Consider the following 16158-nt stretch of genomic DNA (forward strand, 5'->3'; position numbering starts at 1 on the left):
AAGAGGTGGTCGACAAACTGGTACAGTTTGAAGTCCTTACCATCTTCATGAAGGATGAGATTATCGAAAAACCATAAACCTCCTTTGACCGGGTCAGAGCTTTATTTATTCCCCGACGAGGACCCTAAGCTTACACCCTCTTCTGTAAAGCTTTGGAGGAATGCGGAGAGATACAAGCCATGACATTGATGGGTCTAGAGACAGACAAAACAGAGTATCCTCATGGTGATGATGATCTAAGTGGGTACCTATGTATGGACAGTATCCCTCTCAAACCTCAAACACGGATCCAAGAACGGCTGAATTCCTTTCAGTCTTGGCCTGTGCAGATGAAACAGATTCCTAGTCAAATGGCCTAGGCAGTATTTGTGTACTTAATCAGAAGAGACGTTTGCAAGTGTTGTTCAATGTGGTGTTGTTCTCAAGAACTGGTACGTAGAGGATGATCCTTCGGTCGAACATGAAAAATGGTCTGCAAACTGTTTGTATTTGGCCCTGGTAGGAGTACCTCAGAAAGAGGTGGTCCGCTGGGGTATTCATGTAGATTTACACGTGTAAGAGTGTGCTGTTCATTGTACTGTGTGTATTTGTGACTATTTGAGAATAAATCCATATTGGTTGTCATTGGTTGATGTGATGTATAAAAGTCCTAACAAAAGGTAGGTGAAGGGAGAGCAGAGTGGCACAGTGGGAGGGCACTGGGCTCATAACCCAGAGGACCGTGGATTTGAAACCACTCTCTGCTAGCAATATGTTTTTAGGAGTTAGAAGTAGGGCTAGCAGACGTCTATATAAAGGACAGAAACGGTGATTTAGCTTCATGTTGCCGTGGACCAGTGATAGTGACACTCTATCTGAAACCTCTGTGTGAGAGTCAGTATTCAACGGGAACAAGAAAATGAACAGGAGATACTGGAGACCCTATCTGGACGACCCTAAGAAATGGACCAAATATTACTATTTTCAGGCTAAAGGATATCCCAATCCCTTTACTAACGTTGATGATTATGTGATCTATTATGAGAAGGAAGGGGTCAAGATGGACCTACCCCCTTCTACAGACACGTTTGCTCTCACGTCTCCCACCCAAAAAGTCGTTCAACAGGCTAAAGCCAAGTTGAAGAGAGAAAGGGAAAGTGTCGTCAATAGGGAAAACACATCGGGAGCAGTGTCAACAAAGGGAATGAAAACACATTTTTAAATAGAGACAAAAGGCTAAATGTGTCATTTGTAGTAGGACTGTCGATGTGTGAACATCATTATGCATCCCTGTCCTGTATGCCCCCCAACAATATGTTTGGGCTCATGACTTATCCCGTCATATTCGAACAAAACATTCAGGAGAAGATATCAAGCAGCAACAGCAAAAGCAGCAGCAGCAACCAGTACAACCACATTCATCAGAAAGTACTACTCAGTCTTTGGAAGAATTTAGACTAATACACCCATTCAGCATGATTGTCTCAGGGCCCACCTATTTAGTAAAACAGATTCTAGAAAGGATGAACATTAAACTTTATGCTGAACGTATTATTTGGCTCTACAAACGATGGCAGCCCTTGTGTAACACCATTCAAGCCCATGTTTATCCCTATGTGGAATTTCATCAAGGCATTCCTTCTGACCTGGAAAAGGATGCGTTTCTGGACCCCCATGTGGGGAATGTGGTTATCCTCGACGACTTAATGTCGACAGCGAGCAAAGATCCACGCATTACAGATCTGTTTACGGAAGAAAGTCATCATCGTAATCTCTCAGTGATAGTCTTGAACCAGAATTTGTATTTCAGTAATGATCCCACACAACGAAGAAACTGCCATTATATGCTTCTGTTCAACAACCCTAATGATCAACAACCCATTATGACTTTGGCAAGGCAAATCTATCCAGGTAACACACACCATTTCATGGAGCCGTTTCAAAGGGTTATCCAGAAACCATATGGCTACTTGTTGGTTGATCTAAAACCCCAAACACCTCCCCATTCACGACTTTGTCCCAATGAATTCATTTTTTAAAGGAGACCTCCAAGCTAGGACAATTCAGTCTTAGTTAGACTTTCAGCGTGAGCAGACGTGTGAAGAAAACCTCCCAACAATGCCATCTTGTGATGACTGTGGACTCATGTTTCAAGACATGCAGGATTTGCAAAAACACAGAAGAAACTGGTGTCCCGAAAAGGCTTCAGTGGGTCCACCGGGAATACCCCAGGAAGTGGGAGGAAGACAACTTCTCTCCTGTGAAGGCACCACGTCCACTGTCAGATTGTGACTATTGTGGTCAACTGTTTAGCATAGCAATAACCACAGCTTACAATGACATTTACATGATAAACAATGTCCTGAAATGGAAAATGATGATGATTAATCATTAAGTGATGTCACACAAAGCAACAGGAAAAAAACAATGGCTGATCTCGAAGAGCAAGGTATAAGACAAATGTATTCACGTACACGTGAATAAAGACTTTTGGGATGACAGCTCTACATGAAAAGAGGTTTAAGCGAAGACATGATTCAAGCCAAACTGAACATATTCATCTGGAGCACGTTTAAAGAATCGTATGCCGACTTATTACTTATCTGTACCAGTGCGTTGTCATTTATTCATGTCTTGCTTGACTGTATTGATTTTGCCATTACAAGGGATAAATGTTTTAATGTCAAAACAGTGAAGGATCTTTTTAGTGGTAATTATCATTTAATCATTGAATTTTTAAAGGAAATAGAATTCTTAGATACATGTTGATGAATAGATATGTATTTTATTATTGGTAGTTTAGATGAGTAACTTAGATTGTTAGTGGCTGTACCCTCAAAGGGGGGTTAAAGTACTGTAAAATCATTGTCCTCTTGAGATGGTACGTAAGTCCCAGAACTTTCAAAGTACGATGTAAATTTACCACACTTTAATCGTAGTATTTTCGTTCTTTTAACTTCCGGCTAAATTTTCCTACAATCGCCAGCGGCTGAAGGGATGTTGTAAATCCAGCTAGGGTCCATGCAGGTAGCAAAGGTACTGTAAGTCCCCATGGTCCCTAGTATGGTGATCTACCTTCTGTTGTTGGCGATCTCTAGCCTGTGTTTATATTGTATTGTCACAATAGTGCTATTAGTTTTAAACTTTCCACGCTAGTTTTAATTCTAATTGTGATATTCTAGTTGTTTTACTGTCCTTCGTCGACAGGTTATTATAATATATACACCTGGAAATTAATTAAGCACCCCCCCCCTATTTTCTGGATGATGAGAAACAAAACTTGCTGTAACTCTTTCACTATTCCAAAGATAGTGGAACCTTAGCTATTGTGAAACATACGATCTATTGGCAAATGAACAACAAGACAATGATTCCAATTCGTGTTGTTTTAATACCGTAACCAATGTGATTTGGTCACTATTGATTTTTGATGAAAATAGTCACTGAACAAGTATGGTCGTAGCATTGTCAATGACTGACTATTACAAGAAATGATGCACAAGGAATGTCACATGTTAACATCTGATGGGTCTGGCATCAGTATCGGGTGTATCCCCCACGTGCTTGGATGACAGCTTGAATCCTCCTCCTCATTCTACAGGTAAACCTTCTGATACGATTAAGTGGCAATTGCCGCCATTCTTCATGCAAAGCAGCTTCCAGCTGTGCAAGATTCTGGAGAGGGGGTTCTCTCAACCTCACACGGCGTCCAAGAAAGTCCCAGATGTGCTCCAAAGGATTCAAATCGGGGCTCATTGCTGGCCAAGGTAATGTCATGACAGCCTCAATCTGGAGATGTGCGGTCACAACACGTGAACAATGCGGCCTGGCGTTGTCGTCCATGAATATCGGGCGAGTAGCCAACGGGTGGTTGTCAAAGTGAGGCACGACAACTGGATGGAGAATATCCCGGATGTACTGCTGACCATTAAGATTTCCTCGGACAGTCACCATTTGAAGTTTACAGTCGTGTGAAAGACAACCCCAGATCATAACCGATCCTCCACCATAAGGAACAGTAGGGTGGATATTCCTGGGCACATAAGCAGTGTTTTTATGCCTCCACACTCTCATTCGACCATCTGTAACGTGGAGGAGAAACCTGCTCTCATCTGACCGGTGGACCCGCCTCCATGTCCTCAGGTTCCACTGCCGACGGGCCATACACCACTCCAGACGTCGTCTCTTATGGAGATCAGACAGAGCAGGACGTTTGATGACTCTTCTGGACCTCATACCAAGTGCCCTAAGGCGGTTTCTGACGGTTCTGGTGGATAATTGTCTGTAGGGTAACCACAGGCGCTTCAAAACCGAACTTGTGGCAAAGGGTTCTCGCCTTACCAGACGTGCCAGGCTGCGATCATCACGGGCCGTTGTCTTCCTGGGATGTCCAGGCCTTGGAGGATCTCTCACATCTCCAGTCATCTGATGTTTTCGGACAAGTCGGCGGATGACCGAGTGACTGTAGCCAAGTTGTCGTCCAATAGCTTTGAAGGACATGCCTGTTGTATGCATGCCGACAATTTGCCACCTTAGTGCTTCAGAAAGTCTTCTCCTCACCATTTCAGTATTCATTAATGTAGACAGTTACAAATTTGTCTGCTTTTATACCCATAAATTCCATGTCAGAGAAACTGAATTTTGGGAAAAGTGTGGGTTGTATGCTTCACGTGCACAAGGGATGCGTTGTGACGAGTGCATAGGAACTGAAACACCTTTTTAGACTACTAGAGATGTGTTGTAATACAGAGATATCATTCATGTTTAACGATGGTTAACAGTTGCTCTACTATCATGAAATATATCAGGGGGTGCTTAATTAATTTCCAGGTTGATACATATATTCCACTTCAAAATCAAATATGTTCTCGTCACGATATGGCTGCACTATTGCCAATGTGACGTTAAATAATAACTCACTTACTCACTCACTCATTATTAGTGACATTTTTTGCGCACAAAACTTATGAACTTATACGGTAGGCACATAGTCCTCTTCCACGCCAGGTGGTTTCAAGGCTTCAGCGACATTTTTGCGCACTTTCAGAATGACAGAAGTTCCTTCCAGCACAATCCTCTGTTCTCTGTTTGTATTTTGTGATCCTTTCTCAGTTCGTAAGCTTTTTCTGCTAGTTTACCCCTGTATTTCTTCAATTTCACTGGCAAGTCTGTTCTGATTTTGATTCTTTTGTTTCTCATAATTCTACACGCTTTGTACCTTGACTCCAGGACCCGTTGTCTATCTGACATGGTGATGAATTTCACTACAATAGGTTTAGGTTGGCTGAGGGGTTCGTGGATTGACGATGGAGTCTGTATACTGCGGCAAATAACATGCCCTTTGACCCTTCGACGTGAATGTCTTCGAAATGTTGTCTACAGGCTTTTTCTGGGTCCTCAGAATCTTTCACGCCGTAAATCAAGAGATTTATTTTTCGTGCCTGTATTTCCTGTTGTAGAAGTTTGTTTTCCAGCCCTTGTATTTTATCTTCAAGGTCTGAACGGACTTTCTTGATTTCCACCGAATTCCCCGCGATGCGCTCAGTGTTAAATTTGACAGTTTCCAACAGTTCGTCTATTTTCTTCTGAAGCGAAGATATTTCAATTTTCACATTTTCCGTAGTTTCTGCAGCATTCTTTGCTAAAGATTCAGTAATAAAGGTCTTTATTTCATCAGTGTTTGTTTTCTCTGGTGTCACGGCGGGTGGTGTGGTCATTTCGTCACTGAAGTGGGAGGAAGACAACTTCTCTCCTGTGAAGGCACCACGTCCACTGTCAGATTGTGACTATTGTGGTCAACTGTTTAGCAATAACCACAACTTACAATGACATTTACACGATAAACAATGTCCTGAAATGGAAAATGATGATGATGAATCATTAAGTGATGTCACACAAAGCAACAGGAAAAAAAAATGGCTGATCTCGAAGAGCAAGGTATAAGACAAATGTATTCACGTACGCGTGAATAAAGACTTTTGGGATGACAGCTCTACATGAAAAGAGGTTTAAGCGGAAACATGATTCAAGCCAAACTGAACATATTCATCTGGAGCACGTTTAAAGAATCGTATGCCGACTTATTACTTATCTGTACCAGTGCGTTGTCGTTTATTCATGTCTTGCTTGCTTGTATTTCCTGTTGTAGAAGTTTGTTTTCCAGCCCTTGTATTTTATCTTGAAGGTCTGAACGGACTTTCTTGATTTCCGCCGAATTCCCCGCGATGCGCTCAGTGTTAAAATTGACAGTTTCCAACAGTTCATCTATTTTCTTCTGAAGCGAAGATATTTCAATTTTCACATTTTCCGTAGTTTCTGCAGCATTCTTTGCTAAAGATTCAGTAATAAAGGTCGGGTGGTGTGGTTATTGCTAAACAGTTGACCACAGTAGTCACAATCTGACAGTGGACGTGGTGCCTTCACAGGAGAGAAGTTGTCTTCCTCCCACTTCCGTGATGAAATGACCACACCACACGGCGGGTGGTGTGGTCATTTCGTCACGATTTTCCAAATCTGAGTTTAAGCTTTTATTTAACACATAATTATCCAAATTTGTTGTCTGGGATGATTCTGGCTCTTTGTTGTTCTGTTTCGTTTTGTTGCTTCTTAGATTTGTAGCCATATTTTGAGGATTCTAGTGGATAGCTGGGGAGCTCTCAGCTCACACGTCCGACCCCATGCGCGTCACCGGAACCGGAAGTCGAGTGTATGATACTGATACCAGTCCCACACTGGGTGTAGTGCGTGCATTGTCATGAGTGGATGTGGGGTATACTATTAAAGTGAGTGAGAGAGTTAATATTTATCGTCACATCGGCAATATTACAGCCATATGGTGACGAGAAGAGTTTCTAATTATATTAAAAATCAATAAAGTTAGAAATTAAAAACCTGTTGACGAAGAAAGGTAAAACTACTAGTGTATCACAGATATCAATCTAAAACTAGTAATTAAATCAAAAATATTGGAAGTGTAAATGACAATACAATATAAAAACAGGCTATAAATTGCCAACGACTGAAGGCACATCACCATACCAGGGACCATGGGGACTTACAGTACATTTGCTTCCTGCATGGACCCTAGCCGAGAGCCGCGATGCGGTCCTATACAGTCAAGACATGACCCTGCATCGCGGCCGAAAACACCGTCTTCATAAATCCTATTTAGATTCTAGTGGCCGATTACCCCTCGTATTTTCTTGAGATTTTTTAAATATATTTCCAGTGGGGTTTGACTGAAAAGTCGATATCGATGTACTCCCAGATAATTTCCCTATACATACACGTAACTGTCATATTTTTGTGATCATACATTTAGATATTAATGGGCCTGAAACCCGTTGAGTCCTTGTTTCAACGACAGCGAGCTGACATGTTGTGCGCATGCGCCAAATTTCTATAGTCCGTATCGGGGGACGTTCTTCATTAGCGGTACGCAATACTCACTCTCGTCTTCCGTTTCGCGCGCTCGTGCTTTGGGTGAATCACACTTAATGTATATTATATTTATCTGCTTTTATGTCGTAATTTACAGATTTTCCTTGCAGAGAGGATTCCATTCATATCTCTACAAAAAGATATGTCCATGGGATCTAACAGATTTATTAATGTACAACGTAGTGCACAGGACACTTAAGGGGGCACGATCTTGTCACTTTCACTCTCCGGGACCACGATTTTTCCAGTTCAACGCCTGGCCGAGAATTTCAAGTATTCTCCAAATTTTCGTTCCTGTGTTGTGAAATAAAATCCAAGCAGACGTAAGTTTCAGATTAGAATGTTATTCGTTATTACAGTCATAAATTACATTTTGGTGGACAATATGAATGTTTGAAGTTAATCTATTGTAAATTATTGTTAAACATGCGGGGTAGACATAGCTGTACAATATAGTCTTGTTATGTGAAACAAGGTCACAAATTTGTCGTATTCACAGACTGTGTATGAGATATAGTTTTCTGAATGATATAGATTTCAGGAGGTGTGTTTTAGTTCGGTAGTATTATGGAGTTAATTTTTTGTGTAGACGTAATGTTTGTTTCAAGGTATATTCAATTCAGACGTCATTACATTTTTCTTTAAATCCAAAAATGAGGTGATTTTATTCTACATTTAGTGAGTACCTGATTTATTGTCTATCTATTTTATAAGATTCTGGCTCAATAGTGTTACCTGTGTACATTCAAATAACAAATGAATGATATTTCCAGTTTCAGCATTGCAGAAAGAATACAGAGAATATGCTACAATATTATATTGGAACATGTTTTCATCTGTTGTCAGCATTCTATGAATAATATCGTGTTGGAATTATCTTAACTTTGTCTTATTGTTGTTCTTAACGGTAAATAGTTTTCCATCCAATTATATTTCGATATTTCTGTATAAATATCATTTTGCCATTGTGATTGACTATTTTTTCCTTTAAGGCAATATCCTTTACACAGCAGCATAGATTAATCTGCATACTTTTCCCTCCATGTATAAAGTTCTGAGGTTACATGGATTGTATGGTTCTTCCAATATGCTATCAAATGATACAGATTCTTTCCATATATTTTTTATAGATTTGATAAGATCTGTATGTTCTCAGAGAAAAATACTTTAAAGGATATATTAGTACAACAGAATGTTTCACTTTAGGAAAGTTATTAATATATTATTAAATGTATATACACACATATTAATTAGGAATTATCCTGGTTATGAAATTTGTATTATATCTATATATTGACAAAGGCCTTTTCATGATTCACTAGGTGTACGTTTGTCACAAACGTTTAACGGTATACTCGTTTTGTTTTTATCCCCCCGGCATGTAATGCGGGGGGATATAGTCGACGCCTCTTCTCTCTGTCCGTCCATCCGTCCCTAATCACTTTGTTTCCGGAGCATAACTCAAAAACCGTTCAATATTTTTCAACAAAATTTGGTAGGTATATCAAACAGAACCTAAGGTGATGCCTTTTGCCATTTACAGATTTTTGGCATTTATGTTACTCATGATTTCCAAGGAAACGATTTGGACTCAGTCTAACAAAAAATCAATCTGGACTTAAGTAACTGTCAGATGATTTGTTCTTTCAAATATGTGGGGGCAGGGGGGATTTGTCATCTTCGGATGACTCTTGTTTACAATATACACGACTTAATCACTATATATTGCCAATAATCCCATGACATGATATCAAACTGTTCACTTTATTTCTGCAAGAGCTGTACCAAATTGTTTTTTTAAAAAAACAATGACATGTCCTCCTTTTGACCAATCTCAAGCATCCCTCTGATAGTTCCGTACCAAAAGGGTATTTTTAAGTTCACCTTTCTTCGTATAATTATGAAGAAAATAGCCACATGATAATGAATAACCAGAAGCCTGATCCGGGCATAATATCTGAGCATAAATATTACATTTAATTTTCGCGAAACAGGTGCTCGCGTTGTACACAGTAAGATACATGATAAACTATCCAATTGTTTATCTATCCAGGACATTATTCCAATGGTGAGTGAGTGAGTTGAGATTATAGTCACACCGGCAATATTTTAGCCATATCGTGACAAAAACAATTCATTTATCACTCCCTACACCCCACCCCACCCCACAGCCCGGCATGTTATTTTGTTTCCAGAGTCTTAACTCAAACAACGTTTAATATTTTTCAACAAGAAGATCATTTGACACCTGCTTAAAGTCCAACTTGATTTTTTTAGACTAAGTTCGAATCGTTTACATGGAAACCGGGAAAAATAAAAATGACAAAAATCTGCAAATAGCAAAAGGCACAACTTTAGGCTCTGCTGGATATATCTACCAAGTCTTGTTGAAAAATATTGAACGGTTTTTGAGTTATGCTCCGGAAACGAAGCCCACCCTTCTTTAAGACTAAGTCCAAAACGTTTCCATGGAGACCGAGAAAAATAGAAATGACAATAATCTGTAAATAGCAAAAGGCACCACCTTAGGTTATGTTTGACATATCTACCAATTTTTGTTGAAAAATATCGAACGGTATTTGAGTTATGCTCCGGAAACAAAATGATTTCGGATGGACGGATGAGACGTCGACTGTATCACAAATGCATATACATGTACATCTATCTACAAAACAGATCAATCACACTTTATCGATCAGGCTATTTCTTTTATAAAATCAATAATTAAATGACAGTTACCATTATTAAAAAAATCTTTAACCGTTTTGACACTGAATATTTATCCTTTGTGATGGAAAAATAAACAGTCAGGCTGGACACGTTTGACTGCGAATCTTTCATCACAAGGGACACAAAAACGGAGGATCCTCACCTTTTAGTAAATATCTGGTGTGGCCAATACGACCTCTTCGCATAATAACTTTGTCAACCGATAGTTGGTTTTATTGAATGTAATTTATTGATACCTACTCGAGTGTCCAACTTATTCTGCGACAGTGTGGGAAGCCCATTTCTGGTGTCCCTCGCCGTGATATTGCTGGAATATTGCTAAAAGTGGCGTAAAACAATACACTAACTTCATCTCCATCAGATTACGAATATAAGATCTAATGATGGCTAAAAACAGTCATTTGAAGGAAAATCTGTAAATTATGACATAAAAGCAGATAAATATAATATACATTAAGTGTGATTCACCCAAAGCACGAGCGCGCGAAACGGGAGGCGAGAGTGAGTATTGCGTACCGCCAATGAAGAACGTCCCCCGATACGGACTATAGAAATTTGGCGCATGCGCACATGTCAACTCGCTGTCGTTGAAACAAGAACTCACCTGTTTTCAGGCCCATTAATATCTAAATGTATGATCACAAAAATATGACAGTTACGTGTATGTATAGGGAAATTATCTGGGAGTACATCGATATCGACTTTTCAGTCAAACCCCACAGGAAATATATACTGAGTCAAAAAAGAAACTTCACAAAATGTAATTTGAACAATAATGAATAATTTTTCTCTGATGATACATCTATGTATCCGAAATTGGATCCCTATCTTTCGACTCTAGAAAAACGTTAGCAAAACCCACTCAAACCAATCCATTCGTCGTGCAAATGACGTTAGTGCCAAATCAGGTTTTGCACGTGCAGTCGATCACGTAATCTTTGCATCAAAGTTTTCTTCATATGCACGTGTTTGCATTGGCCTCAAGAAAAAACACCTTTTAAACCACAGTTCTAACGGTACTTGAAATGCCACGATTGTCAAATGTGCAACGTGAACGTGCCGTTGGCATGTTGCAAGCGGGAAGATCAGTTATTGACGTCGCAAGAGCAATGGGATGCAGCCGTCGTACTGTGTATGACTTGCGAGGTCGTCTACAACAAACTGGCACCACTTCTGATCGCCCAAGGTCGGGTCGTCCACGTGTGACGTCATGAGCAGAAGACCGTCAAATCGTCCTACGTCACAGATTTCTGCCGGCTACACGAACCAGGGCTGAGATGTTTAGAGGTCGACTGTCCTCACAGACCATTCGAAATCGGTTGCGGGGCTGCCAATCTCCATTCTCGACGTCCATATCGTGGGCCAATATTGACGCCGTTTCATTAACGTCAACGTCTGCTGTGGACCCAACGTCACCTCCGATGGACCCAGAGAGACTGGAATCGAGTCGTCTTTAGCGATGGTCCTAGGAACCAACCTCAGAATTTGCAGGAACTTGGCGCTGCCTTGCAAGAGCAATGGCGCAGAATCCCCAACCACGTGTTCACAAGCATCATGCAGTCGATGAGGAGACGGTGTTTGGCAGTGGTGAATGCGCGGGGCGGCCATACACGACATTGAACTGAGAAATTCCGCATTTTTATTCTTGTGACTTGACATTCTGTATACCCATGTTTTGGAACGGCGGTGTAGCCTTATGGAACTGATTATGGCACTGTCAGTGTATCGAGTACATCACACAGATCTCAGCAATGAAATAATAACAATTTAACCATCTTACCATCTCTTGTTCTTTTATAGTGCCCTGAAGAAAGAATGTGAAGTTTCTTTTTTGACTCAGTATATATTTAATAAATCTCAAGAAAATACGAGGGGTAATCGGCCACTAGAATCTGAATAGGATTTATGAAGGTGGTGTTCTCGGCCACGATGCAGGGTCATGTCTTGACTGTATAGGACCGCATCGCGGCTCTCGGCTACATGGACCCTAGCTGGATTTACACCATCCCTTCAGCCGTCAGCAATTTTAACAAATCTAGCCATATATTTAAGAGACACGTATTCTACGATTAAAAAAGTGGAAAGTTTTTATTTACTTGGAATATTTCGGGACTTACATACCCTCTCAGGAGGACAATAATTTTACAGTACTTTAACCCCCTTTGAGGATGGTATACTATTAAAACTGTCGAAACAGAAGACGTCAATGACAATAGATATTTTTGGTATTTCTAACATTAAGCCTGTTTGATACATTTTGCACAAATACACGCTTAATGTTGCTATTTCATAGTCACTTGTAGTGAGTGAGTATAGTTTTACGCCGCTTTTAGCAATATTATTTCAATATCACGGCGGGGGACACTATATAAGGGCTTCACACATTGTACACATGTGGGGAATCGAACCCGGGTCGTCAGCGTAACGAGTGAACGCTTTAACCACTAGGCTACCCCATCGCCTCTTGTATTTGGTTATTGAAGAAAAAGCCATATTTTACAACATATCTGTCTTTGTATATGGTATATGTACTGCAATCAAAGAGAAAATGCAATTCATATTCAGCAATATTGCTTGAACACATTCCGGATAATCCTGTAGAATCTATTAACACGTCCATAACCTTTACAATCTACATTACACAGATGCTGTAATGCTTTAAATGGCTTTGTTTAGTAAATTATTGATGTCATTGTTGGAGCATTCACCATAATTATTTAAAGTTACATATATGTTGAGCCTCTTTTTTAACTCACATTATCGATTTGAAAATTCAAGGTTTCTCCTTCTTCTCCTGTTCACATGTTTTCAACTGAGCCATGTGACGAGATTTTCCCAGAAGGAATTATAATATATACAGGTATATCACTCATATGAATAGCATAGCTATGTACGAGCGAAATCCCCAATGTGAAACATTTTAGTTTGAAGGCGCTAATTTTACAACAAGAATTAATGCAAATATTTTCCATTAAAGAGAAATGGCTTTAGGGATGAAACAGTGCTTCCATGTGCCGCCGGCGTTCTTTCGTTGTGCTTCAGTTAGTCGAGTCATAATCACTATACAGTTGCTAAGAGACAATGCCAGTGCGAACTGCAAGTTCACGATCTTTCATCTATCACAATTTTATTCAGATTGAATTATGTTGTGGTTGCTGCGTTTTGACGATAAGTTGCAAACTATTGTTATCGCATAACGTCCCGTGAAAGGGTTTGCTTTTTGCCTTTTAAACTATCGGTTACTCCTACTTGGATTGTCAGTCCAGATTTAAGGACCATGTCGTATTTTCCACTCTAGATATACCCACGAATACCATCCTCCATGTTGTACCCCCAGGCATGTCCTGCTTGGACCTTTCCTTCACAAGGATGAATATTTCAAAGTTTCATCCATTAAGTATCTCTATATTATTCTTTTATTTTCATTGTTGAGCTTTAAACGAAGGTGACATTCGAGGTTATTTGATAGTTGTTTTCAATTATGGCGTGTAATTGAAGACGAAATTACTAAATCCAATGGTACCTTTAACGAACATGTGTAGTTGAAGTGTGAATAGCCATGTTTCGGGTCTAAAACGAAGTGAGTTTAAACACATGCAGGCAAATTTTCAAATGTATGTACGACAACCTCAATATTCCATAGTCATGCACACATTCTTAACTGAAATCCCTGTGACAAATTTGATGGTGCCTAAATTTCTTCAAGTTAATTGATAAGTGCTTACCTTCCATGCAAACTGCCGCTTTTGTCACACGATGCATACTACACCGCCTCCCAGGAGGACAGGAGAGATCTGCACATGGGCCCATCAGTTCCTTTTAACAACATATACGCATGTTCTCAGAAAACTGTTGGATCAGTTTCACATTATGTGAGGTCAAGTAAACAAAAAACGATTTCACATTAAAATGCTAGACGACAATTTATTAACGCACATTGTCTCAAACTCATTCAGACCTTCGTCCTAGACGAGCAAATAATAATAATAATAATAATAATGTGTCCATTTATATAGCGCCAAACTCCACACTAGGTATGCTCATAGCGCTAACAATCAAGGCCATTATTACCCCGGATAACCCAAGCTGCCTGTTAGGCGCTAGAAGGTTATAGTCATATGACATCAATTAAATATGTCATCTAACATGTTAACGCAACCTCGTCTCAGTTAGGGAAGAGCAATGGCTTAATATGATTAACGATTATGTGTAGGTCAGCTTAGTCCAAATCTACGTCTTTTTACGACCTTGATTTATCAAATTTCAATTTATTATGAATCAGATTTTGATAAAGGGACACTGGGGATCTAATTTCGCCTCCTATTACATTACTCACAATAGAGAATGATAAGACATACAGTGAATGGCATTTACAAATTTGGCTTTTAGCCTGACAAGCAAAAGCATCAACCACTGGGCTACCCGTTTGCCCTGTATTATGCATTGTAAAGACAACTACATAAATCATCTTGAAGACAAACAATCAAAACTATGAACATGTACCTTTGGCCACTGCAAAACGTCACTGTGTTTCCAACCCGTCTTCTCCACAAGGTCCATTGGCGCTGTGTTACTGTCTTCCATGTGCAGATGACACAAACCAATGGAAGGTTCGAATCCAAATGACAAACAGTCAGAATGAGACATACATTCCACTGCACACTCACGTTCGACAAGACCTCTTTCTTTAGTGATGCCGTATAGGTTGTTTTCCAAGTAGCGGTCTTCTGTTGTGATGCCTGTTTCATTGAGGCAAAGTAAACAAACTGTTTGTATTAACGTCACTGTGACGAGGACGGTCAGAGGTGCCATTTTCCGCGAGCACTGACGATAACTGCTGCCACTTCACTGCCGTCTATTCAGAGTAGATTCACAGACTTAATTATCGATTTTCCACTGCCTGTCGCCTGATCTTCACAGATCCACTACTTTAAACACTGAAACATACACAATAGGTGTAGGTAGAAAAATGAGTGAGTGAGTGAACATTTTACTCACATCAGCAGTATGTCAGTCATGTCGTCACTCAAACGAGTTATCCATTGATCAGAAATAACGTTACCCCGACTTGTATCTGCTTTCAGTAATGCTAATGGATGGCAGAATGTTTGACTGTTTGTTGTATATAGGTTGAAATATAACATTTTTGGTGACCTAATTGAACACCTGGCTGACCTCATTTCACAGGGGTGTCAATGACCTTGTACTGAGCTGACCTAAGAAATCAGGGTCATGGGTGTCCGTCGTTGGTCTCGGGGGTTTAATGACCCCGTACCCCGTGGGACAAAGGATCCGGTGTGACTCACGCTGACTGAGGCGTTAATGACCGCGCCCCCCACGGGAAACACATCATACCATCATCACACCATGACATCACGCCATTATTTTGGACCAATCAGCGTAGAGCAACTATCGAACTGACTTGACCACTGACCACAAACTAGTTTCATCTGGTTTCAATTTTAACTATAAAAACTCCTCTGAGAATGAGTTGAGGTTATCACTCGCTACATATGTCTTTTTACAAAATGTTTATAGTTTCCATACCTTTTCTGTGGCCTGTGGAGAAAATCTGTTATCTCAAATCTCAAAGCGTGCACCGTTGAGGCATGGTGAATTACACTCGCTGCCTCCACAGTCTAGATTTCCCCCAGGTCTGCCTTGGGCTCCTTTTCAATTTAAATAGGTTTGTTTGTTACTATCAAGATAATACATTCAGAGACTAAACATTAGTCTAGTCTAACATGTGCACACAATATGTGTAAAAGAAATTATACGGGTTCAGTTCACGGGTTTTATAACACATTTGTTCAATGCAATCAGCGTTCATTGCCACATGAAAATGGTTTGAGTTTGTCTTGACTATCACCAAAACAACCCAATTAAATAGAATTTCAAATGTATTTCAAACTTACCGGTATTCACATTCCATATTTGAATATCCAATGTTTTTTGGTGGTTGATTCATTCAATACAATCACAAAAATATGGGATTTGGGTATAACATCT

The sequence above is a fragment of the Haliotis rubra genome, unplaced genomic scaffold (assembly GCF_003918875.1).
Source record: "Haliotis rubra isolate DU_JTF1 unplaced genomic scaffold, ASM391887v1 Scf682, whole genome shotgun sequence".
NCBI classification, from domain to species: domain Eukaryota; kingdom Metazoa; phylum Mollusca; class Gastropoda; order Lepetellida; family Haliotidae; genus Haliotis; species Haliotis rubra.